This window comes from Emys orbicularis, chromosome 6, assembly GCF_028017835.1.
Source record: "Emys orbicularis isolate rEmyOrb1 chromosome 6, rEmyOrb1.hap1, whole genome shotgun sequence".
NCBI lineage: Eukaryota > Metazoa > Chordata > Testudines > Emydidae > Emys > Emys orbicularis.
In genome coordinates, this window is record NC_088688.1 from 78,367,067 (window position 1) to 78,392,549 (window position 25,483).

Sequence of the window (25,483 nt, forward strand, 5' to 3'; positions counted from 1 at the left end):
AACATTTTCTTCATTCCCATTCAATGTCAATCTTCTTTTGAAACCTGTTTTAATTAAATGTTTAAAGTAATTGTAAATGTATAACAAATGCATTTTTAATCTTTAGTATTTGATTCCAGATGTCTTAGTATCCTCTTGCAGTGAAAATACCCCTCCAGGGGAGGGGAACCCCATTTATTAGAAAGAGACAGGTAATAGTAAGGGTGATTCAATCCAACATATAGATAGTTGGGTTTGAGAGGGCTGGAAGGACTACATGGTGAATTGCCTGATATGTTGTGGACCTCTTGAGACCCCTAGACAGACTTATATACAGTGCTGGGGAGGAGCCAGTGGTCGTGGTACATGTAAGAGAGGTCCTGCAGGCCAAATTTAGGCTGCTAGGGACGAGACTAAAGCCCAGGACCTCCAGGGTAGCATTATCTGAAATGCTTCCAGTTTCACATGAAAGGCCAGTTAGACAGGCAGAACAACAGGGTCTCAATATGTGGATGAGTCAATGGTATTGGGAGGAGAGATTTAGATTTGTTAGGAACTGGAGAACCTCTTGGGAAAAGAAGAGCCTACACAGGAAAGATGGGCTCTTCCTAAACCAACATGTAACCAGATTGCTGACATGTAAAATTAAAAAGGTTTGTAAAGGAGTTTTTAAACTATGGGAATACCCACGGGTGCAGAAGAGCACATGGTTTGGACAGGCATCCCTTTTGGAAGGTTTTTTTTTTTAAAGGGGGTACTCAATATCCTAGTGAAGAGGAAAGGATAAAAGATGATAAAGTACAGGTAGAGACTGAAGACGCTCCATGAAATGATATCACATGAAGGCAAACAATTAAATACTGACAAATTTTATAAGTGTTTGCCTACAAATGCTAGAAGTTTAAATACTTAGGGCAGGCCCACACTGGGGCGGGGGATCGATCTAGGAAACGCAACTTCAGCTACGAGAATAGCGTAGCTGAAGTCGACGTTTCCTAGATTGAACTAAATTTACTTACTTCGGGCCCACGCGGCGCAGGCAGGCTCCCCCGTCAACAGCGCTTCCTCCTCTCGGCGAGCAGGAGTTCCGCAGTCGACGGGGGAGCGCTTCTGGGATCGATCTATCGCGTCCAGATGAGACGCGATAAATCGATCCCAGAAGATCGATCTCTACCCGCCGAATCAGGCGGGTAGTGTGGACCAGCCCTAAGATGAATGAACTGGTATTTGATATAATTGGCATCACAAACTTGGTAGAACAGTGATAATCAATGGAGCACATTAATATCCAGGTACAAAATATATATGAATGACTGAGTAGGTCATGCTGGTGGGAAAAGTGCCACTATATGTGAAAGAAAGCATAGTCAAATATAGTAAAACATCTTAAATGTATCTAACTATCCCTTAGAATCTCTAGGTACTTGTATGGATATCTGAACCTTCAAAAGAGGCATATACCATTTGCCTGTTAGCCTGGTACTTCCAATAGTAGACACAAAGCAACTATTTGATTTAGGCTGTGTGTACATTTTAAAAAAAACCCACCTCATCTGGCATTAGCAAGATGCATGCTGGTGCCAATTTCTTTACTCTGAGTTTTATATAACTGCTGCCTTATAACCTGTCTGACTACAATAGATAACTGTCAGGCAAAACAACCCAAACACCTGCCTTTTGGGGTATAAAAGTAAAATTTTAAAACACAGCTATAATCATAGACATGTGGCTGGTTCTTCTATTAGAAACAAAAGACCTCCAAATTTCTGGCTCACACCAACACACAATTGTATTTAGCATGGATCTGACTCTAGGATGGATTTTGATCTGTGTGTTTTTTATTACTCTACTGACTGTATACATGGATTTGGGGAAACATCTGTTTTTTTTACTTCATGGGCTGATCCCACTACATTTTTGTGTAACTGCATAAGGTTTCCTTGTATCCTGGAGTTGTGATGGAGGAAGGAAGGTCAGGAGTTGCCCTACGTGTTTTGCATCATTTATATTTTTGTGCTTTGAGATGCCTCTGCCTAATCAATGGTTCTACTTCTCCATTCTCTGAACCTGAAAAGCATAAATAGACCCATTGATCTGATTAACCACATAAAGGTTAGGATAAGGAACACATTTCTCTGAGAATATTTTTACCCAGGGGATGAGTTATGTAATTCTTTAAATGCAGCTTCAGACCCCTCACCAACCCCCACTTGGAAAACTTTTCAAATCTCCTGTCTGTCATGGGGATTAGTACTGAGTCCTATCAGCTCAACCAGTAACTGCTTTGTTATGCTACATGACATAATGTGATTCATCCCAGGCTGTCTTAAGTGACTCATCATTATAGTGCAAGAAGGATATTTGAACAAGCAAATATTTGCTGAAATGGTACTTACAGTATAAAAAACATGCCACGTTTCTGTTACCAGATTCACTGATAAGTGGCTGTGCTGTACATTTAAAACCCCCAGCTGGAAAGCTTGATTATATTACTTAGAAAATCTTTTTTTTTTTCTTTAAATTTTTGAGATGAGGCTATTATAGTTCATTTATTTTAGTTGCATGGAACCCTCATTTAAAACAGAAAGGAAAATAGCCTCTGAATCTCTTAGGGTCAAATATTAAGAGATGGCAGATACCAAGTTGTGGGTGCTCAGCATGATCTCCAGACCTCAAAATTTTGACTCCCCTTCCCCAGTCTCTTCCTTATCACTGTTGACTGTGTAATTTAATTCTGGAACTGAGGATTTGGGATGATGAGATGGAGTGGAATATGTTTGACCTTGAAGGTTAAAGCAGTGGTAAGACTTGACATTAAAGCTTTTCCTTTTCATCCCTAGGGCAAATATGAGGCAAGCTGATGCAGTGTTAAGCCTATTCACAATGACATCCCATTGACCTAACCCATGACCTAGAAAGACCACTCTTTGTAGGGTGAGAGCTAATTTGGTCTCCAAACCTACAAAGTCGTGTCGATTTATTTTCCCTTGGAACTGATTTGATGCCATCAAACTCTTTCGCACCATGCTTTAGCATGGACTTCCAGATAATACTGAGGCTAAGCTTTGTCCACTAAGTAACCAGGTCACCACTCTTTAGTCTGTGGGCCTTTGTTCCTGTGCCATTCATTTCCAATTTAAGGGTTTTTCCCCTACTCTTTCCTGTCCCATGATTATCTTCAGGTCCTATATAAAGAACACAAAACTGTAGCCAGTCACATGGGTTTATGTAATTTAGTCATCATGCCCAGCACAGTCCCTTTTATCATTTATATCACAGAACAGCTACTTCCTCTTCATGATTGTAATAGTTCCCCCCCCCCCCCCGTTTGTAGTTTTAGGGTCACTTTTGTTACATTATTAATATGATTCTATCATTTTTCTATTTATTATGCCACAGCCAAGCACTTAGACATGGGTGAAATGCGGGGCTGAATTTCACTCAAAGATATTCTCATAATTTTTATTTATTTGTAATTGTCTTCTGTGTTCTAAAATTTTAAAGCTCTATCTTGTATCAGTTTTGTGCCTTTTAATCAAGTGTTTTTCTCTTTCTTTTTCCACTTGAGCATTTCTTGTGATTAAACATTGTTTGATACAAAGTACACAAGTTGCATAAAGGCTAAAAATCCTTTAAGGCAGCCTGAATTTTGACTTTTTTTTTTTTTTTTAAACGGTACTTTTGTGGAATGATACATACAAATATCATTTGTATGTATCATTTTAATATTCCAAACCTCTTCAAAGCTTCTGGAACCACCAGCAAAACGAGATAAGAAAGACAAAGGAAAAGTTGGATGGAATTTTTATGTTTAAAACTGATTTTTTTTTATTTATTTATTTTTTTAAATCATTAGGTCAATTGGCCTTACTCAAAATTGCACTGTATCTTACTTTTAAGACTAGTGAAACCTGGGCAGTAAAATGGAGTACAAAATCATGGCAGAGCTGAGAGTAATGACCTAGCAGAAAAGTGGCAAAGAACAAGTACAGAACAAATAGAGGTTTTGTTAACCTTTGAAACATAACTAAATAGTGACCTCTGTTCTATGTTAACCAACTGGTAGCATCAACAGATATCTACCAAATGTGGTTGGTAACTCTGTTTACAACAATGCTAACTATTGCTTAAATCACTGTGCTATTGCTTCCATGAAAAAGAAAACCTGTAAATAGCTGCAGGGTAACAACAGAACACTGAGCACCAAACAGCATAGACTTAAAAAGAACAGATCAAGCCGAGAAAACAGCTTGCTTTTCACAATCTAATTACAAAATGGTGGATGAACAGAATGTGGTACAGTGATGCAAGGGCTCTGGATTTCAGTAGTGTATTCCATGTTATCTCATGTGATTATATTAAATCTCAGAAAAACTTCCTAACTGTAAGAACAGTAGGACAATGGAACAGACTGCCTAGAGAGGTTGTGGAAGCTCCTTCGCTGGAGGTTTTCCAAAGGAGGCTGGATAGCCATCTGTCTTTGAGGTTTAGACACAACAAATACTGATCTTGGCAGGGGGTTAGACTAGATGACCCTCGAGGTTCCTTCTAACCCTATGTTTCTATGATGTGTGCTTATTAAAGTCAATGACTTGTGTGATTAGCGAGATTAAACATTTGTGACTGCATTAAGGTGACTTACTTATTGCCACACTGTTGCGGAACAAGAATCTATAATATTAACCAGAGCTGACTAAATACTGCAAAAAACAGTGTTCTCAAAATTTCACCCTGCTAGGTTTTTGATAGCGTGAATGAGTGGGGAATTGCTTTTCTTCATATTAACACCTGTATTCACATTTATCGAAGGGTATTCATGTGTGAACAAGGATATTTACTATTCACTGTGTGCTATTTGCGCTGTTACTCATTATTCTCCTGTTTTTGAAAAATTTCAGGCAGCCAATCAGTGATCAGAAAAAATATCTCATTTAGGTGGCTCATCACAGACCACAAATAATGAACAGCAAATAGTCAAAGTGAACAGTGTTTGAATAACCCATCAGAGGAACAATTTTCAGCCAAACTATTCAGGTAATACTTATGAATAATGCAAATCTATAGAAATCAGGCAGATTCACAAACAATTTGAGAAGAGGAAAAAAAGGGCCAAATTCATTCATTCAGGCCTGTGCTTAGGACTGGGCCCACAGAGAGGAGAATAAAGCCCCAAAAGTTTTATCCAGTTCCCCCTTAAGTTGCTGGGAGCTGGAGCCGTTCCAAAGTATTTACATGAAATTCTCAGGTTCAGCATGATAACTGCATTTATTTTATTCATTGCAAATAAAAGCATTTATTTGCAATGAATAATTCAGTCAGTTCTCAGGTTAATCTTTTCAGCAGGGACTAGTCTAGCTCCAATTTCTGACTTTTGAAATTTTATTTATATATATAAATAAAAACAAGGCACTCTTGTGATCATTAAAGGCCAAATTTATATGCCACTATTACCAACTACAGTTACCTCATTTGTGCAAAAAGTCAGGTAGTTGGATACCCAACTAATCAATATGCACCTGCAAATCCTCATTTATATTCCCAAAAGCAATAGTTGTATGTGTGGTGCATTCAACTTTGTGTGTAAACAGTAGTGTGCCCAAGTTTGTAGGAAATAAATTAGAGACCACAGTGTCCAGCCTCAATTTCAATTTGATTAATTGCATATTTTGTTTTTTACCCCAAATTCTACCTCTAATTCCAGTTGGATGCAGTATTCTGTTATGAGCTGTTGTTGAAGTGTTGCTGTCTTACCCCAGAGGTGGCTGAATTTTCAGTGACAGCCACTTGGGTGAAGTTATTTGTGTGTGAGAGAATGTGAAACCTGAATTTTCAGAGTTGTTGAGCAGCCACAGTTCTCAACTTCCACTGATTTTTAACTGATTTTTAACAGGAGTTGTGGGTGCTCAACACCTCTGAAAATCAGGTCATCTATAGTTGGAGTACTTCTTTTGAAATAAAAGATTTGTGTTTTAAAAAAAAAAAAAAAAAAAAATCTCACTTAGCTTCACCTCCAACCCTTAACTCTTCTGTTCATTAACGCTAGACTATTTTGAAGTTATTACTTTGTTTTCACTCTTGGTCGTCAGAGTGTTCTTATTCTAGCACTAACACTTCACACTCAAAGCTTGCTGTGCAAACTTCTGACTCATGTCTTATCATAGGTAATATGTACAGCATATTAAATTAAACTGAACAGAAATGTACATTCTATAACACACCACTAACACTTATTTAAAAAAGATATCAAGCACCTTGTACATTCATAGACTACATAACTCCCATGTTTTCTTAATTGGACTTCTGTGTTTTAAAGTCCCAGTACAACATTAACTTAAGCATGTGCTTGACTTTAAACATATGAAGAGTGCCGTTAACTTTAATGGGACTATTCATATACTTAAAGTTTTATGCATCTGGTTCAGGCCTGTGCTTAGGACTGGGCCCACAGAGAGGAGAATAAAGCCCCAAAAGTTTTATCCAGTTCCCCCTTAAGTTGCTGGGAGCTGGAGCCGTTCCAAAGTATTTACATGAAATTCTCAGGTTCAGCATGATAACTGTTGACATGCACAAGCACTGCCCCATTACACAAGAGATCTGGGTTCAGAAGTGATTTCTGAGGGAAGGAGGCATCTATCTACACAGTATGAGGTAATGCTGCTGGTGGTGACAAGGAAAAGAGACGATTTCATATGTTAACAGGGGGAAAACTGAGGGTATCGATACTGCAGTGAGGCTGGCTTGAGAGGTCATGTGAAGGAGAGAGACATTCTTAACTGAAACTGTGAGTTTAGAAAACAAAATAAAGGCACTCCTCCTAAAATTTCAGTACACGTGGGCAGGGGATAGTTTTATTTCTCTGCCAGATGAGCAAATTAAGAGCTTCCATTGAGTACTGAACAATAAGACATTCAAGTACCAAAAGTGAAATAGTTTTTTTTTCTTCTTCTTCTTCTTCTTCGTCTTCTTTTCAACCACAACACCCTCAGGTAGCTGTTAGCTGTCTCTGGAAGACAAAATTATTTTCCAGTCTACTTCTAGAGTACCATCTATAAACAAATTGGAAATTTTCAATGGGTTTGTTTTCTGTCTCCTGGCTGCCAGGAAGGACCAAACCCTTTGTGTCCTTTATATGGAAAAAGTAATTTTAAAAAAATTAGTGGTTGTGTGGAATACCCAAGTATGTGTACATCCTTGTCGCTCCCTGATGCCCTCCTTCCTTCCTTCCTCCTATTGTCATGTCTGGTCAATTTTCTGTCAAAGTAAGTTTTATTGTATGTCACTTAACATCCTGCAGTGCGAGCCTAGCTTGTGACACAAGCTGTTTTCCTTGAGCAATATTATCAGTAAGAAGAAAATAGAAAACAAATCCTGATTTAGTGCTTGTTCTTAAAAACAATATAATAGCAATAAACTATGATGTACAGCAGTATAATATACACTATAAATCACATAAATATATACTAAACAGTAAATTATCAGTAAAATATGTACTCTATAACAGGATGTATATAGTAGCAATAAAAGGGATTTGTTTTCATAAACTAGACTAATTTATGTCTTAGGTAAAAGGGCAAAGTCTTTGCCAGTAAAAGTAATGTAAACATCTTTCAAACACATGGGGCCTAATTCTCATAACAGTTTTACCTGGCGTAAGCCATTGAGTTACTGCTAATTTAGACTGGTAATACACTATGTGAATGACAAATTAAGCCTATAGTACTGCCAACTAAGAAAAGATTTGGAGTCTCAGCTACAATTCTTTTGAAATTATACTGGCATAAAATTGGTGTCATGCTGTGGAGAATGTGGCCCCGAGAACAGGGGCCAGAGAAATGGAATCAGCCTTCATCAAACTGCAGAAGAAAATGTCAATGTAATAATAATCAGCATAGTCAAAATTGGTCTTTCATCTGAGAATATATGGTGGTTTATAAATATCTAATTATTAATAATCCTTCCACATGGGATTTCATACATTCAAATCACTGTATGTGCATTACTATCATTTGGATTGTAGTAGCAGGGCTCTGGGCCCCATTGTGCTAGATGTTGTACCCACTTTAAGCCCTAGAGCTGATCTTCTATGGGAGATTTGCCTGAGTAAATGTGATGGCCAGCATCTTGGCTGACCCAGGGGAGATTGAATTAGGGACTGCTAGAGCTGAAAGCATGAATAAAAGAGCTAAATTCCATGAATGGTGGATGTAATGTGCTCTCAGACACAGAGAGTGTTGTCCAATATACACTGACCAATGGATTAGGTAAGGACTGAAGAGCGACCTGAGTAGTATTAATAATCATAGTAAGCTGCGGCTGAAATCTGATTTCTAGCTCAATACGGAGTGAAAATACAGCACTTATTTTTCAGTTGAATATTAACATGAGTGTATGTTTTAATAGTTTTCATCTGTGTGCTAGTGCATGTTCCTTGACTATACAAAGGTGAGGTTAATAAAGAATGTTTTGATTTAATCATCTACAACAGTATTGACTGACAAACCACATAGCTAATGAAGACTGGAGGGAAATGGTCAACAAATCCATACTCCAAAAAACATCTTAATAATGCACAAAGACAAGTTTTAATGGGAAGAATTTCCCCACACCATCCCATATCTGGACATGGAAAGACCCTTTGGTCACATCTACTCTCTCCTGCATGAAGGAAGGGAAAGGGTCAGACACCTCCAATGTGCCCCTCTCTCCCCTCACCCCCAAAACCCTGCAGAGAATATTCAACTAGTTTGGAGTAGGAGGAAAAGTGCGTGGGCCATGGTCGGTACTGGTGGAGGGATTTATATTGTCTGTCCTACACCTCCCAGTCCCATTCCTGTGGAAATTCCCAAAAAGATAATACAATGGATTCATGCTGCTAAAACTAGGGAAAACGGCACCATGGGGACTTTGCACAGATGGCCCTTGCTTCCTGTGGGATCCACCAGCTTTGGATCTGAGTCCTGCAACTGTTCCCATGAGGGAGCAAACCCTGCCTCTCCCTTTTCCCCTCAATGGAATGACATGGGAGTGTTGTGAAGTTTTCCACCTCCAAAGCCTCCTTCCCATAGGTCTTCCTGTTTTAGGGGATGCTCTGGCCAATATGATTAAGCAAATGTAATCCTCATGAAATGAAATGTAAATATCAGAGGAAATGTATACAGTTTTATTCAATACTGTGGTTTTACAAAGTTATTTTTTTTCACCTGCCGGACTCTAAGTTCCTCTACAAACACACATTTTCTAATGGAAAATTCACATGATGAGATTTGGTGGCCCAGAGAGCTTTTCCAGAGGTTTGCCAAACAGTCTATGGGGGGTTGTTTATAAACTTGCACAGTTCTATGGTCTGAAAAAAAGGAACATTTTAATTCATAATTTTGTCTCCTGACTTTAAGTAGATTTCAATAACACTTTAGTCCTTGATTTATTTAATGATGCTAACCTACTTTCAGGTTCAAATATTTTATAGCCATAGAATAGTTGTTCAGATATTTATTTAAGGGCTAAGGAAACCGGTTGGGAGACCAGAAAATCAGACATGAGATCTACCATGCAATCAAATATTTTGCCGTCGAATTAGTTTTAACTTCTGAGGCACTCACATTCAAAATATATAAGCAATATCTTCATACAGGACTTTGCTATGAACAGAACAAGCTGATTCAGCATATCAGTGTAAACCATCTTTTCTAGTAAACTTTTCTCATAGCTAGCTTTACACATCTAGAAAAATGGCATCTAGTAAATCTAATGATTGTTGTTACATGTTTTGCATCAAAAAGGATCATAACCATTGTTTTCACTTCCCATGTGCTCTCATGTGCTGCTTATCTCTGAAACTAGGCTTGTTTGTATTTAATGAAATAAATGAGTGACTTATTTTTAGAGATGTCTTCCCTCTGCTAATAATCTGGTTGTCATGAGCTGCAGCTGCTCCAGCTTTAGAACTATTGTTCTATCATGTGCATAGAGACACAATTATTTTCACAAAAAATGCATGAAAAGGTAAAACAATCAATTATTTTCCTTTCAGAAACATGATGCTCCCATTTAGACTTCCTCATGAGTATCTCAGGTGATTCTGTGGAGGCAACCCCCTCCCAAAAATTGGTTCTTATTCTGTTTAGCACAGGCAATCATTGCTTTTTAGGGTACTTCATTTTTATTTAATATCTGGTGCAACACTAAGCTGAAGCTCTGCATTAATGCAGCCAAGTGTTAATTGAACATAAACCACAACATAAATGCAACATTTCTGTCATGAAATTAATCGCCATCATTTGTAGACCACATCATGTATTTTATTGTAGTAATAATTTAGTGATAGGGTATTTTACGCTTAGCAGTGATTAAGAAACTCTGCAATTTACAATAGAAACAAATGGAGTCATATAAAATGGGTAATAAAATGGGTGCCTATGTATATAAATTTGTTTATATGTAACACGAATTAAAAATGCAAATGCCTCTAGTATAAGGCAGAGTAGGAAAGGCTTTTTTATTATTATTCCTCATATTGAAATGCAACCAAATAAAATATTCAGATTTACAAGAGGATTTGCTTTATGTAAAAACAAACCCCTTTCACTGGAAGGAAGCATCTGTTTCAGCCATTAATAACATGTGTAACATGTATGCTGCTTGGAACTAAACATTTCCATTATAAGAAAGCCCATTTACAGAGAGAAGCAGCGCGTGAGTGTGATCAGTCATAGTGTCACCATAGCATATGATAACTTGTATAGAACTTGGACATACGCTTAGCTGAAGTCCTCTCTAAATTGCTTGCAAGCTGCAAAGGGGAAGCATTTAGTGTACCTTGTAACCATTCATGTGGAACATGATATAAGTCTTAATAGTTTTCTTGGTAAGGTGCACTTAGTGCTGATCTAGGTTTACAAAAATTAAATTGTTGCTCTGTATTAAATAAAACTAATGCAAGAGCTATATCCTTGGTTTCTGCTATGTAAGCAGGCTCTCTCTTTGTTACCTCCTGATAGTAGCAAAATAGGATTTTTTAAATTTTATTTTGCTGTTGTTTGTTTGAGTATTAATACTCAAACAATCTATTTTAAATAGATTAGAGCAAGGTTGTGGGAAGGCTTTACGGTTTTCACAATATACTGTAATTTGCATATGGGAAGGCCTGCACCTGCATTATTTACCTTTAAATACTGTAGTTAATGTAGCACAAAGGCATTCTGTAGATTTTTCACACCAAAAGTTTTCTGGGCAGCTTTCCAAAATGTAGCAATAGTTTAAAATGACCCCAACTTTGTGAATGTGAATGGAGCCATTATAGAGTAATCGTCTTTCCCCAGCTTTAAGTTACATTTAGCAGCTTAGTCTGAACTAAGGATTTTTTTTAAGTGACAAACTTAACTTCTTGTGAAGTTAATTCCATGGCAATTTTTTTTTCGGTAATACACAATGAAATCACTCTTAGCTACTCTATTCAAATAAAAATCTGCAGTGGCTTGTCACTTACACATAGTATAGTGCTTATTTGATGGACTGTAGGATAGAATATTTTAACCTTCAGGTTTTTAATATCACTTTTATATCCCATAGCTACAAAATTTGCAGTTAGGTTTGCTGGTACTCTGCAATAAGTTGATTTAGATACGTGAGGAAAGAATATGCTGCTTTTTCCATACTTGGATTTAACTGTTGAAATCTGTAAAGAGGAAAAAAATAAAATGTATTTTCTAATGGTTTAACATAGTTGAATCGAAGTCATGTAATCAGAAGTGAGGTGACTGGATTTTCAAAATGCAAAGCCAGGACAGTTTTGAGGGGTATTTGGAGAGAGTTTTGGTTGTGAGTGAGGAAGGTATGAGTATTTTGACAGCTCGGGGAGGTGAAAAAGGCTACCAACTGTTGCAAACCTAACTAGGAGACCCAGGACAGACTTCCTTAAAATAGGAGATTCCTAGGTTTGTATGACATTTGGTCAGCCTAATCAGAGGATAGTCTACTGTTTAATTGATCTGAAATGTTTCAAATATGCCTAATGCTGAATTATAATACCATAATAGCCCTTAGTTTTGTTTCCATTTTAGAAGTTCAGGCTATTAATATTTTATGGAACAGAATACAATGCCTATAGGAATAAGACAGTATTTTATTGCTTGCTACGATTACTTACATTTCCCCCCTTCTAGCCAGATATCAGGAATTGATGTTGGCTGAATTACTAAGCGACTACATTTGTCCTGAAGCTATCAGAGTTTGGTAACCCAATAAGAGATGGGTGCCTCTGTAACAAATACATGGGAGGTGCTCAGACTGTCAAGCAATTAAGTGGACCTGAATAATCCTATGTAATTAAGCTTCTTACTGAATAATTATCTTTATTTTAAATGTGTCTTTTGATGAAACATCTGTTCCCTGCTCTAGATTTGAAAAGATATAACCGTGCACATGATGAAAATGGTGTTTGTGACTTGTGAGGCCATCCACATGGTGCTGCTGCTCAGTTCCTTGGTGACAAATGTTGTAATTTGTTCTGTTTTCACGTGCAAGAGGCAGGTGCCGTAGCATCCGTGGCCTGCTTTGCCTGACCTCCACGCTCGCAGCAGCTGCCTTTCATATTGTTACCCAGAGAAATAATTGTGTTTGACAGCCAGGCTGAAGATCATTACGTGAAGTGGGGAATGGAGGGAACACAGTAACTCCTATCAGAGCCATCAAAGCCACTTTCTGTCCAGTGGCTATACTTACCCACTGGACAGAAAGAGGGAGAAAAGCAAGTGGACACTGACAGCAGGATTTTACTTTCTTTTCCTCCTGCACTATGTTATGTTTGACTGGATTATATTCAAAATAAAAAGCAGCTGCATTCATGTTGAATACATTGTCCTTTCCCTGGCAGTTTCATTTTGTAGAATACAGTATATCTTCATTTATGAGCTGCAGCCACTGACATAGAATCACTTTCCCCTATAGCTTTGTAAAGCAAAGTTGGCTTCTATAAAATTTAATTATTTTCCTGTTTGGCTTCCATAATAAATGTACTACTCCCCAAGGATGTCTGCTGTCAGGGCAGCTTCTCAGCAAAGTTCTATGCTATAAGCCCTACCCTGGGTCCGCATCTGAGCAGTGCTCAGTCCAATTCAAATGTGTGGGGCAGATGCAGGGTGCAAAAGTGGCTTTTAACACCACCTTCATTCCCCTTCTGATTCTGGGTCTTCCCAGGAGCTAGGCTGGTTCCTATGAGGTTTATGCCTGGGTGAACCTGGCCCCAAAGGGGCTTTCCAATAGCAGAAGATCACTGGGGCATAGAGACATCCCACTAGGGTGATCAGACATCCCGTTTTGGCCAGTCCCTTTTTAAGCCCTGTCCCAGCCATCCCGAATTTTGGCAAAACTGGGCCCCTTCTTTCCCTGGAAAGGCCACCGATGCCAGCGTCTAGAGGACAGAGTCATATAGGAACTGCTATGGTAACACAATGCCACGCTGTGGAGTCCTTCACATTGGGGTAATCCTCCACTGGTAGGTTAAAATGACATTATGGCTACTCGGTATTGCTATAATAAAGTCCAGGATCAGGCCCATGTTTCTTAAAAGATTGGCCTGATCCCACTCCCATATCAATCCCATGTATATAAGTGAATGGGAGTCTTGCCATTGACTTCCCTGGGAGCAGAAGAAGACTTCCAATATATTTGGGTTTGTAGATGTAGTATACATTTGAAAGGTCAGGGGGGAGATTGTTTCATACCTTTGCTGGAAGTTTCATCCCAAGGTAAGCATAGCTATCTGAATGATAATTATTCACACTTATGTCGTGTCTTTATTAAGAAAAGCTCCAAGTGCTTTACAAAGGTGGATAGCTATTATCTCCATTTTACAGATGAGGAAATTATGGGATGGGGAATTGTAGTGACTTGCCTGAAGTTGCATAATGAGTAAAAGGCAGAGTTAGGAAGATATATCAGTGCTTCCTGGCTCTCATTTACCTGCTGTGATGTCCACGCAGGGCTCTTCAAACTCTTTCTTAAAAATGACACAAGTCAAAGCAAAACAAACTAAACAGGCTAGATGTTAATAGTTCAATCTGATCAGACAACCCTCCTTGATAAAATATTGCCAAATAGTTGTGATGTCTTAAAAATGTACATAACTTTTGTTGGTCAGCACAGCTGAGTCACCTGTCAAAAATAGCCTGGAGGAGTTTATAAACAGACTGACATAGTTCGGTATTTAGTGTTCTCAGGCATAGCCTTGACTGGAATTCTGAAATTCTTTGGAAGGAAAGAGTTCCAAACAACATCCCATTAGAGGTCCTAATTACTGTCATGTATCTTATGTCCACAATAAATACTGTTTACTGTCTGTATAACGGAGATAATAATCTCCACAGCCCCAGGCAACTTTAATCCTGGCATTTCCTCATATTTGAGAGCTTGCCTTTGCAACTTTAGTAATCTTTTAATTTGTATACATACAAACATACAAACATACACACACACACCATGACGAGCACAAATATGAGGAAATGTTGATCCTTCCACAGAAATATTTTCAAATCTTGTATTCCTGCACAGTGATCTATATGAGATTTTTCCTTTTTTTTACAGAATGGAAAATGTGCTTAGTTCAATTGCTGTCTGTGCATGCACATATAAATGTTAGCCACAGGGGCAGATCCTCAGCTGGTGTAAATCGTCATAGGTCTTTTGACTTTAGTGGAGCCATGACAAGTTATAGCTGTTGTGGACCTGCCCCACAATATAGGGTCATGTATTTTAAGTATTCTTTTAAAAATGTAAATAGATCTTGAGCTGTTCCAACAGCTGCCTACGAACATAAAATTAGTGTATTTTTGCGTGGAAAATATTTATAATGTTCAAATTGAGGCTTACACTTTGGCATTTATAGTCATGTAAATAATAGGCCTGATCCCACAGTCCTTTCTCAGGTGAAATACCCTTTGAAATCAATGAGAGTTTCACAGGTGTAAAATCTGCAGGATAGGATTCAATACTGTAAATTTCAATTTGGGACAAAATACACTTTATTTAGGTTGCTAAGATATAATAAGAAATAGAAATGACAGTAACATGGCTATGAATATGTTGAATTCATGCAGGGTTTTTAATATAATTTCCACTTGTCAACATCCATTCCAGACGTTTTTATTACTAAAGACAGTACCAATTTAGGTAAAATGTATTTTATGAATACTATCTATCCTGCAGCCTTTCCTATGAAATACTCACTGTGCACAGAACTTTGCTTTTAAAAGCTTTGAATACTGACATGAGAAGTGCTTTTACTTTACAATAAAATGTGCAAATTACATGGCCTTATTGTGTGCACTTTATGCAAATTGACTTGATTGAACTCATTTGAATGCCTTATAGGCTGGGTGGGTGTGTAATGGCTAACAAGCTTTTTTTTACATTGCTGTTAAGGATTTTTTTCTTAGCGCGTATTCCAGTGAACTGAAAAATCCTTTGTATTAAAAAAAGAAGAAGGCTTCCAGGCCATCCCATTTTTAAAAAGCGGGGGGGAATCCTAGACATAATCCACTGTAGCCAAAAAATAAAAGAAAAAGAGGAGGCTGTTGTCCAATGGATAGGCTACTGGAATGGGACTTGGGAGACCAGGTTCTATTCTTGGATATGCCACTGATCTGCTTTGTCATCTTGGGTAAGTCACTTAACTCTTTGTTTCCACTTCTTTGGTTGTATTGTCTATTTAGATTGTAAAATCTCCATGGCACAGAGTGTTTTTCTTACTACTCAGACCTGTGTTTGTGTCTCCTCGAGCTGAGAATTATACCCCCAGTTTGAAGTGTAGACATACCCTCTGTGTTGTAAAGGCCTAGCACAGTGGGACCTCTAGGTACTACTGTAATATAAATAATAATAAGAAGAAAGGAATCTAAGATCTGGTTCTTCTTTCTTCCACTGGTGTAAATTAGAAATAATTCAGTTGAAGTCAATGGAGACTCACAAGTGTAAAACTGGTTTATGTGAGACGAGAATCCAGGCCCTTGTGATAAAATGTAACTATTCTAAACCAAAATGAGTGAAAAGAAAGAGGGAATCTGACATTTCAGTTACTTTGAGCCTGATTGATTGGTTTTTCAATGGGAGTTTTACTTGCATAGACACTGCAGGATCTGACTGTTGATTATGTGAGAGGGCAATCAACATTTAATTCAGTAGATTTCTGGGCAAATGTTTTCTTTGGGTGGGAGGAAGAGGAAAGAGATATAAGATGTATATAAATACTTGAACTGAAAGAATCTGTATAGCAACTGATTATACTTTACAGAGGTTTAAGTCAGAATGGCAGGTCACAGCTTGAATGGCTTGTTATAACCTTGCCTTCTTTGGAGTATTTCCTAAGCTTCGTGACATTGGTCAATAATGTTGTGGTCGGTACTTATATTTGCTGATCACTGTCCTTGCCATTGGACTGGTTAGCTAGTGCCATACTGGATCAGCTCCAATGTCGTTCTAGTCCAGTATCCTGTCTCAGACGGTCACTGGCACCAGATACTTCAGTTCAGTGGAATCACGCTATTATAAGTCATGGCTATTTTTAATATATTAGTAAAAGCCATCAAAAGAAGCCCAATTGTTCATGCAAACAAGGAAATTGGTATTTATTGTACCTGCTTTTCTGCTCTTAGTATTTTCTATGGAAATAAATGTGTTGCCATTAATTTCTTCCATAGCTTGGACTGAGACTTTCAAAGTTTTTACTTGTTCCTCTTGCTGACCTGGGGTAAGTTTTGGCATTATGATGAAAAGGACCTGGGCACTTGTAAGGTGGGATGGGGATGGTTTCAGGAGGCCTGGAAATGAAAAAAGGGATCTAGAAGAAAGGCAGAATCTAGAGGGGAGGAAGGAAGATTGGAGAAGATGACAGTAAAGCCATGCTCAAGTCCTGCCAGAATACTCCAAGATGCCATTCCAGCACTTTTTTGGGGAGCCAGAATGGTGTATTATGGCACTTCTGGTACTTTCAGTACTTGAGCTGTGGCACTTACCCACTGCAATAAAATGCTACAGGTGGGAGACAATCTGGGCAGAACAAATAGGCGAGAGAGAGAGGGCGGGGGTGGGGGGGAGAGGGACTGTTAGCAGAAAAGAGATGCTGATACAGAGACAGAAACCTGGGAGTACAGACTAGAGGATGTGATTCTCATTTACAGGTCAGTCCCTTTACACCACTCTGACAATGCAAAATGGTCTTAATATTGGTATAAAGTTAATGTCTGACTATGTGCTGCTAGAGCATGAAAAGGACCTTAATGTAAATGAGAATCTGATCCAGAGACTTGGTTTGATCCAGCTTTTTCTACAAAGCTTTTAAAACCACCTTTGTCTCCTCTTTCCTGCGCTGAATCTGCTGTACTTCCTGAGAGGCACTGCACAGAATCCAGCCCACTGTTTTTATTATTCACTGGAATGTACATATTGCAGGCTCATCTTGTGTGTAAAAAATTGTGTGCATGGTCAAGGTAGAAAATAACTAAATGATAAATCTTTCTATGAAGGAACTTGAGTGTCAGCCCTGAGGAGTCCACTCTGTTGCTCAGCTGTGACCCCTGAATTTCTGGGTGGATGGGGCTCAAATTTAAAACTTTCATTCTACTGATGATATTGACATTCATATCTGAATTCTGGGTTAAAAATGGGCATAACTGAATGCATTAGCCTCAGTGGCCAGCCCTATAGGCTTGTTTTTTGTGCACATTATTGTTTATCCTTGTGACTTCAATGTGCATCATAAAAATCAGTTATACACTCACTGTTCAGTCGTTGGCACGTCTGACCTGCAGAGCATGTACTACATATAGTGTTTCAAAGAGTGTGGGTTCAAGCACATAATATTTAGCATGTAAGGACAAGTACAAGAAAGCATCTCGATCTTACTACAGACCTTTGTTCTTTGAGTAACCCCATTGCATAATCTGGTATGGCCTGATCTCTGCCTTTCCAGCAGAGTGATAATAGCTTTGTTGATCCCAATCCTAGGAATTTCAAAGTGCTTGCATGCACCACAGAATGAGTGGGTTTTTTTTATTCTTTATGAAAAAAAAATTGACCTATTGGGACAAAGGAGGACATTGACTTAGGTTCCTTTGGCATTTGGATTACTTGTAATCTAGAAAATGGCCATTCGATTACAGATTAGTATAGCATACTTAGGTGGTAAGAGCACTTGGAACCATTTAACTCCTGTAAGGATGGCTGCTGAACTGCATACTTCCTTTATGCTGTCTCGCTTTAGCAAAGAGGACCAAAATTAAACATAAACACAACAAGGAGTCCGGTGGCACCTTAAAGACTAACAGATTTATTTGGGCATAAGCTTTCGTGGGTAAAAAAACCCACTTCTTCAGATGCATGAAGTGAAAATTACAGATGCAGGCATTATTATACTGACACATGAAGAGAAGGGAGTTACCTCACAAGTGGAGAACCAGTGTTGACAGGGCCAATACAATCAGGGTGGATGTAGTCCACTCCCAATAATTGATGAGGAGGTGTCAATTCCTGAAGAGGGACAGTTGCTTTTGTAGTGAGCCAGCCACTCCCAGTCCCTATTCAAGCACAAACTAATGGTTTTAAATTTGCAAATGAATTTTAGTTCTGCAGTTTCTCTTTCAAGTCTGTTTCTGAAGATTTTGTGGTCAAGTATGGCTACTTTTAAATCTGTTATAGAATGTCCAGCGAGACTGAAGTGTTCTCCTACTGGCTTTTGACAGAGTGACACGGGTACCCAGAAGTCACCTACAGGACAAGCCCAACAGGGAAAATAACAGAACACCACTGGCTATCATATACAGCCCCCAGCTAAAACCTCTCCAGCACATCATCAACGATCTACAGCCTATCCTGGAAAATGATCCCTCACTCTCACAGACCTCTTACAGACAGCCCCCCAACCTGAAGCAAATACTCACCAGCAACTATACACCACACCACAGAAACACTCACCCAGGAACCAATTCCTGTAACAAACCTCGTTGCCTACTCTGTCCCTATATCTACTCTAGCGACACCATCAGAGGACCCAACCACATCAGCCACACCATGAGGGACTCATTCACCTGCACATCTACTAATGTTATATATGCCATCGTGTTCCAGCAATGCCCCTCTGCCATGTACATTGGCCAAACCGGACAGTCTCTACGTAAAAGAATAAACACAGCTACCCCCTGATACTTGACAAAATTAAACATAATTACCCCCAACTTAAAAAAGGATGACTACAAACATGGTTACATTTATACTGTACATGATGCTGGAAATAGTGCATTATCGTCAGATAAGTAATGATGATGTCATGAGCAAATATGCAAACAGCAAAAAAGTATTTTTTAAAAAGATGTAGTGTTGCCTCTTGGGCAATTTTGGTTATTATTTAGGACTTAGATCCTTTATATTACACTGACATGAAACCTATCTGGTGGGCAAGTCACAGTTAATTATTATAATGACTCCTACTGTAGCTGTACTGATCTACAGCGTCATGTTCCTGATTTTTTTTCACATTTCTTATGTTATTCTACCTAAAATATCATTAGTAACTTAGATCTTAATTACTCTTATCATGCCCTGGGCAATATTCAAATCTGTTTTTTCCATTCATGATTCCAAAGCCATAGAACATCTTGTCTCCAAGATCCACCAATATACAATGGGTTAACAAAACTGACCTTTAGATAAACAAGTTTTTAACTCACCTCCCTTGAAAAATCTGGGCTGCTACTTGGAGGTATCTATGGAGCAGATACTAAACTGGTTTCTATAAGGCCTTGGAGGTTTCCTTTGATGCAGTCTTTCTTTAAACTGCATGTAGGGAAAATGTCTGAGAGAACCCTTCCTTCACTCATGTAATTTGTCAAAGGTATTATGATTAGCTTAGTTGCTTCTGCTGTCACAGTCTCCCCACCCAACAATGTAAGCAGTATAACAATCATGAGAGAACGTTAACTGATGAAAGTATGTAAGCTGGATACTAAGCATGTATTTTAAACTCTTACCTCTAATTTTTCAAACAATTGCACTGAGTTTTAGCTGTGTCATTCCAATTACCCTGTAAAACATTGCGTCTAGTACCCTTGCACAACAGGGATGTATGTTTTTCTTCTTTAAGTTGTTTTATTTTGAACCTGTGCTTTAAGAAAATGCATATTAGTGCTTGGGGAAAAAGAAAATGTCACGTAGTGCTAATTCTTCTGAATGTCTTTCTTTTACTCTTTAAAAAACAGTAGTTGTACAAAACCATAACCTATTAAGTGAAGCAGTAGATGAGGATAAGATTCTAAAATTAACAATAATAAAAATAAAATAGTAATGATATCTTGTGTTTTTCATTGCCTTTCATTTGAGGCTGGCAAACTACTTTACAAAAGTAGGTGAGCATTTTTATCCCTATTTTCAAATGGGTAAACTAAGGCAAAGTGACATGTCCAACCTTGCACAGTAAGTCATTTGTGGAATTCGGAACAGAACCTAGGCCTTTTGATGTCCAGTCCTACATGCTAACTAATAGTTCACATAGACTCTCTTTTATTTTCTGTCTTCATTTCAGGTACACACCATAGTATGATTATCATATAGCTAGCTGGAGAAGGACACTTTCAGAAGAATTCATGTGTTTTTTCTTCCCATGCACATCCATCTTCCCAGAGCTGCTTTGATAAGTGTTTCTGTAATTACAACAGATCATATTGTCTCCTTGTGCAGAGAAACTTGCAGAAGGAAATGATACTTTCCAGGAAACTCTGCAAGGTCTACCTCATGGTTTCCTCCAGATGGTCCCCTATGTGTATCCTGTCGGCAGACAGGGGGCTCAACATCAAGATTTGGAAGTGTTTTGTGATCTGTGAGGCCTCAAGTTCTCACTGCCCCTGAGGCAGTGCATCCCACATGGCAGAACATCTATATGAGGAGTCATGCTTCCATGAAGTCCCCACTGGTGACTGCCAGTGAAGACTTTCTCAGGGAAGTTGATGGGTGGAAGACTCTGGATAAAATAATAGTGATGAGGTAGGCATCATATTACATAGGGAAATTTCAGAAGATGTGGTAAGGATTCAGTCATTTCCTATTCCATCCCAACCATTCCTCCCTCAGCCCCTCCTGACTCACAGAGCTCTGACCCCATGGTATATCATGGAGGGCCTTCCATGGGAATAAGTTCTGTTCTCTCACTTTCCATGCAGAGGGACCTAGGTTTTTTTCCCTTTGTGCATGGTAGTGGAGGGTAGCTTCAAAATCTCCCCAGAAAATTCTCCAGTACATTTAAAACGCTCCTGCTACAGCAGCCTTATCTATTCCATTGAATGTATTGAATTTGGATTGGTTATTACAGTAGCTGAATTGCATGTTGTATTTTAAAATCTTCATGGTTATATTGTTTCCTCATCTTTATTGTCTCTTTATTTTAAAGTTTTTTGTACTTCAATGTTTGCCAAAGCTTGCTTTTTTGTGTGTGGGGGAAAGAAGGCAGTAACAGTTCTCATGGTGCCCAGGACTGTGAGTCACTTTGTTACTGCCCCACCTCCAGTGAGAGGGAGACTTGCTTGGGCTTAACTGGGTGTCAGCTCACTAACACCACCAGTCTGTTAGCCAGCCAAGCACTCTCCTCTGGGCTATGCCAGCCTTTACTTTGCCTTGCAGGTTAACAATAGGTGCACCCCAAGCCCCTTTGAGGCATTTCCCTATAGCATCCAGCCCCTAATCCACTGAATACTCACAGAAATACCAGGTCTGCTGTCCCCAGAGGATCAGTGCATACCCCAGCATGTATGGTTCAACTCAGGATCAGCCCCTAGCTTAATACCACAGCACTGAGATATAGCTATAGTGAAATCAAGGATAAGTTTATTATCAAAGATTCAAAATTCAAGAGATAGTAAGGATAATGGAAACAAAAGGTTTAATATAAAACAAAATCATAACATGCTTCTGTCTAAAGAAGTTTTATGACAATTCCCCATTTACAGTTACATTTTGAGACCTAACAGTTAGCCAGTTTTTAATTCATTTAAGGTGTACCATGTTAATTTTATATCATTCCAGTTTTTTTAATCAAAATTTCATGCAGGACTAAGTCAAATGCCTTACAAAACTCTAAGTATAAGTACATCAACACTATTACCTTTATCAATCAAACTTGCAATATCAAAAATATCAAGTTAATTTGACAGGATCTACTTTCCATAAACCCATGTTGACTTGCATTAATTACATTACCCTCCTTTAACTCTTTATTAATTGTCTCATACCAGCCTGGGTTTTTCCTGGGATTGATATCCGGCTGACAGTGCTATAATTCCCCCAGGTCATCCCATTTACCCTTTTAAAAAATTGGAACAACATTAGCTTTATTCCAGTCGTTTGGAATGCTCCAAGACTATTGAAAAGCTACATTAAATGGTCCAGCGAGCTCTTTGGCCAGCTCTCTTGAAACTCTTGGGTGCAAGTTATCTAGACCTGCTGATTTAGAAGTGTCTTTCTTCTGTTTAACAGTCTCCACAGATACTAGTAGAATTGAAAGAATGTTGTCACCAAATGATGAGACCATATCATCTGTCTTTCTTTCCAAATACGGAACAGAAATATTTATTGACCACTTCTGCCTTTTCTGCATTATTATTGGTAATTCTACCATTTCCATCTAGTAATGCATGGATACCATTGTTAAGATTCTTTTCCTAATATATTTTAAAAACTCCTTCTTATTGTCCTTAACTCTGCTGCCATATATGTGTTCCTTTGCTTCCCTTATCTATTTTCTACAGTTCCTAACTTCTGAATTATATTAATTACTATCAACTTCCTCTTCCTTCTTTTTGTCTTATATAGAATTTTTTTTAAAGCTGCCTTCACTTCTCCTCTAAACAAGGTTGTTTTTTAACCATACAGCCTTCTTCATCAGTTGTGGGACTATGGCTTTTTGGGCATCTAGTTAGGTATTATTAAATGATTCCCAAATATCATTCACATTTTTCTCATTAAATTCTTCCTCTCAGTTGATTTGGCTCATAATTATTTTCATCTTTGTGACTTTGCCCCGATTAAAGCACTAAGTATATATATAGATAGATGGTAAGGATAATGGAAACAAAAGGTTTAATATAAAACAAAATCATAACATGCTTCTGTCTAAAGAAGTTTTATGACAATTCCCCATTTACAGTTACATTTTAAGACCTAACAGTTAGCCAGTTTTTAGTTCATTTAAGGTGTACCATGTTAATTTTATATCTATATCTATATATCATTGGTCTGGACTTGCACATTATAAATGTGATCAATTCATAATCACTTGTACCTAAGCTACCATTAATTTTTAGTTCTGTGATCAGTTCCTTTATCCTAACAGATAAAAGGTCTAATAAAGAATTCCCCCATGTTAGCTGCAACACTTTTTCAGTTAGGAAATTGTCATCTATAACATTTAGAAATTCTAAGGATGTTCTAGTACTGACAGCATGAGACCTCCAGCATGTCACTTAGATTGAAGTCCCTCATAATTATGCAGCTTTCCCCCCCTACACATTATAGATAGTTACATAAGGAGGCAATCACCCTATTCCCTAGTGTGATTTGGTGGGCGGTAGCAAACACCAACTAATACCCCATCTTGTGCTTTATCTGTTAAGACATTGATCCATAAGCGTTACAAATCATTTTCTTCCAAGTTATCAGTGACTTGGAAGTAAGTAATGCCATTTTTGACATAGAGTGCAACTCCCCCTCCCCTTTTGCCCACTCGATCCTTCCTAAATAGGTTATAACCATTGATTTTAACATTCCAGTCTTGCAAATCATCCCATCTGTTTTCAGTAATACCAAGTAGATCAAATTTATGCTCATAAATGAGCAATTCCACTTCCTCTTGTTTGTTACCCATGCACTGGTGTATAGGCAGTCAGTAATTTCTTCTCCTCATGTCCTTTGGATCCTGGATTAATTTTGTTCTCTACATCTTGATTTTGTGCCGTGTGCTCACATTTTCTCTCTTTTTATCCTCTTCTTTTGTTATTATTTTAACCCCCTCCTGACTATTCTAGCCAGCTTGTCCCTAAAGAGATTGGTCCCCCTTCTGCCGAGGTGGAGGACATCCAAACTTACAGCCCTTTCCCCATAAAAGGTGGACCAATGCTCCACAAAACCAAAACCCTGAATCCTACACAACTTATTTAGCCAGCAGTTCACTTCCATAATCTTCTGCCTTCCTTCGCTTATGGGACACAAAGGATCTTAGAGAAGATTCATGGAATCATGGAACTGGAAGGGACCTTAAGTGGTCTTCTAGTCCTGTCCTCTGCACTCAAGGCACGACTAATTATTATCTAGATCATCTCTAGTATTTTTTTAACCTGCTCTTAAAAACCTCAATGACTGAGATTCCACAACTTCCCTAGGCAATTTAACTACCCTGACACCTAGGAAGTTTGTCCTAATGTCCAGCCTAAACTTCCCTTGCTGCAATTTAAGGGTATGTCTTCACTACCAATGGTAAAGTTCTGCGCAGCAGCGCTTTAACGTGGCTATGTAGTCATGGCACCATCGCTGGGAGACAGCTCTCCCAGCGCTGTAAAAAACCCCGAGGGGAGTAGCTACCAGCACTGGGAGTGCGGCTCCCAGCACTGGTGTACTGTCTACACTGCCACTTTACAGCGCTGAAACTTGCATCACTCAGGGGTGTGTTTTTTCACACCCTTGACCGAGAAAGTTTCAGCGCTATAAGGTGGCAGTGTAGAAAAGGCCTAAGTCAATTGCTTCTTGTCCTATCCTCAGAGGTTAACGAGTATAATTTTCTCCCTCCTCCTTGTATGTACTTTTATGTACTTTATCATGTCCCCCCTCCCCTTAGTCTTCTCTTCTCCAGACTAAACAAACCCAATTTTTTCAGTCTTTCCTCATTGGTCATGTTTTCTAGACCTTTAATCATTTTTGTTGCTCTCCTCTGGAATTTCTTCAGTTTGTCCACATCTTTCCTGGAATGTGGTGCCCAGAACTGGACACAATACTCCATCTGAGGCCTTATCAGGGCAGAGTAGAGTGGAAGAATTACTTCTTGTGTCTTGCTTATAACACTCCTGCTAATACATCCCAGAATGATATTTGCTTTATTTTGCAACAGTTTTACACTGTTGATTCATATTTAGCTTGATCCACTCTGACCCCCAGATCCCTTTCTGCAGTACTCCTTCCTAGGCAGTCATTTCCCATTTTGTATGTGTGCAATTGATTGTTCCTTCCTAAATGGAGTACTTTGCATTTACCCTTATTGAATTTCATCCTCTTTACTTCAGACCATTTCTCTAGTTTGTCGAGATCATTTTGAATTTTATTCCTATCCTCCAAAACACTTGCAACCTCTCCCAGCTTGGTATTGTCTGCAAACTTTATAAGTGTACTCTCTATGACATTATCATTCTTTATTGTAGACCTCACAGGACAGTCTTTGGTGTACTAGAATGTATATACCAGAATCAGAATATTCTTGTAACCT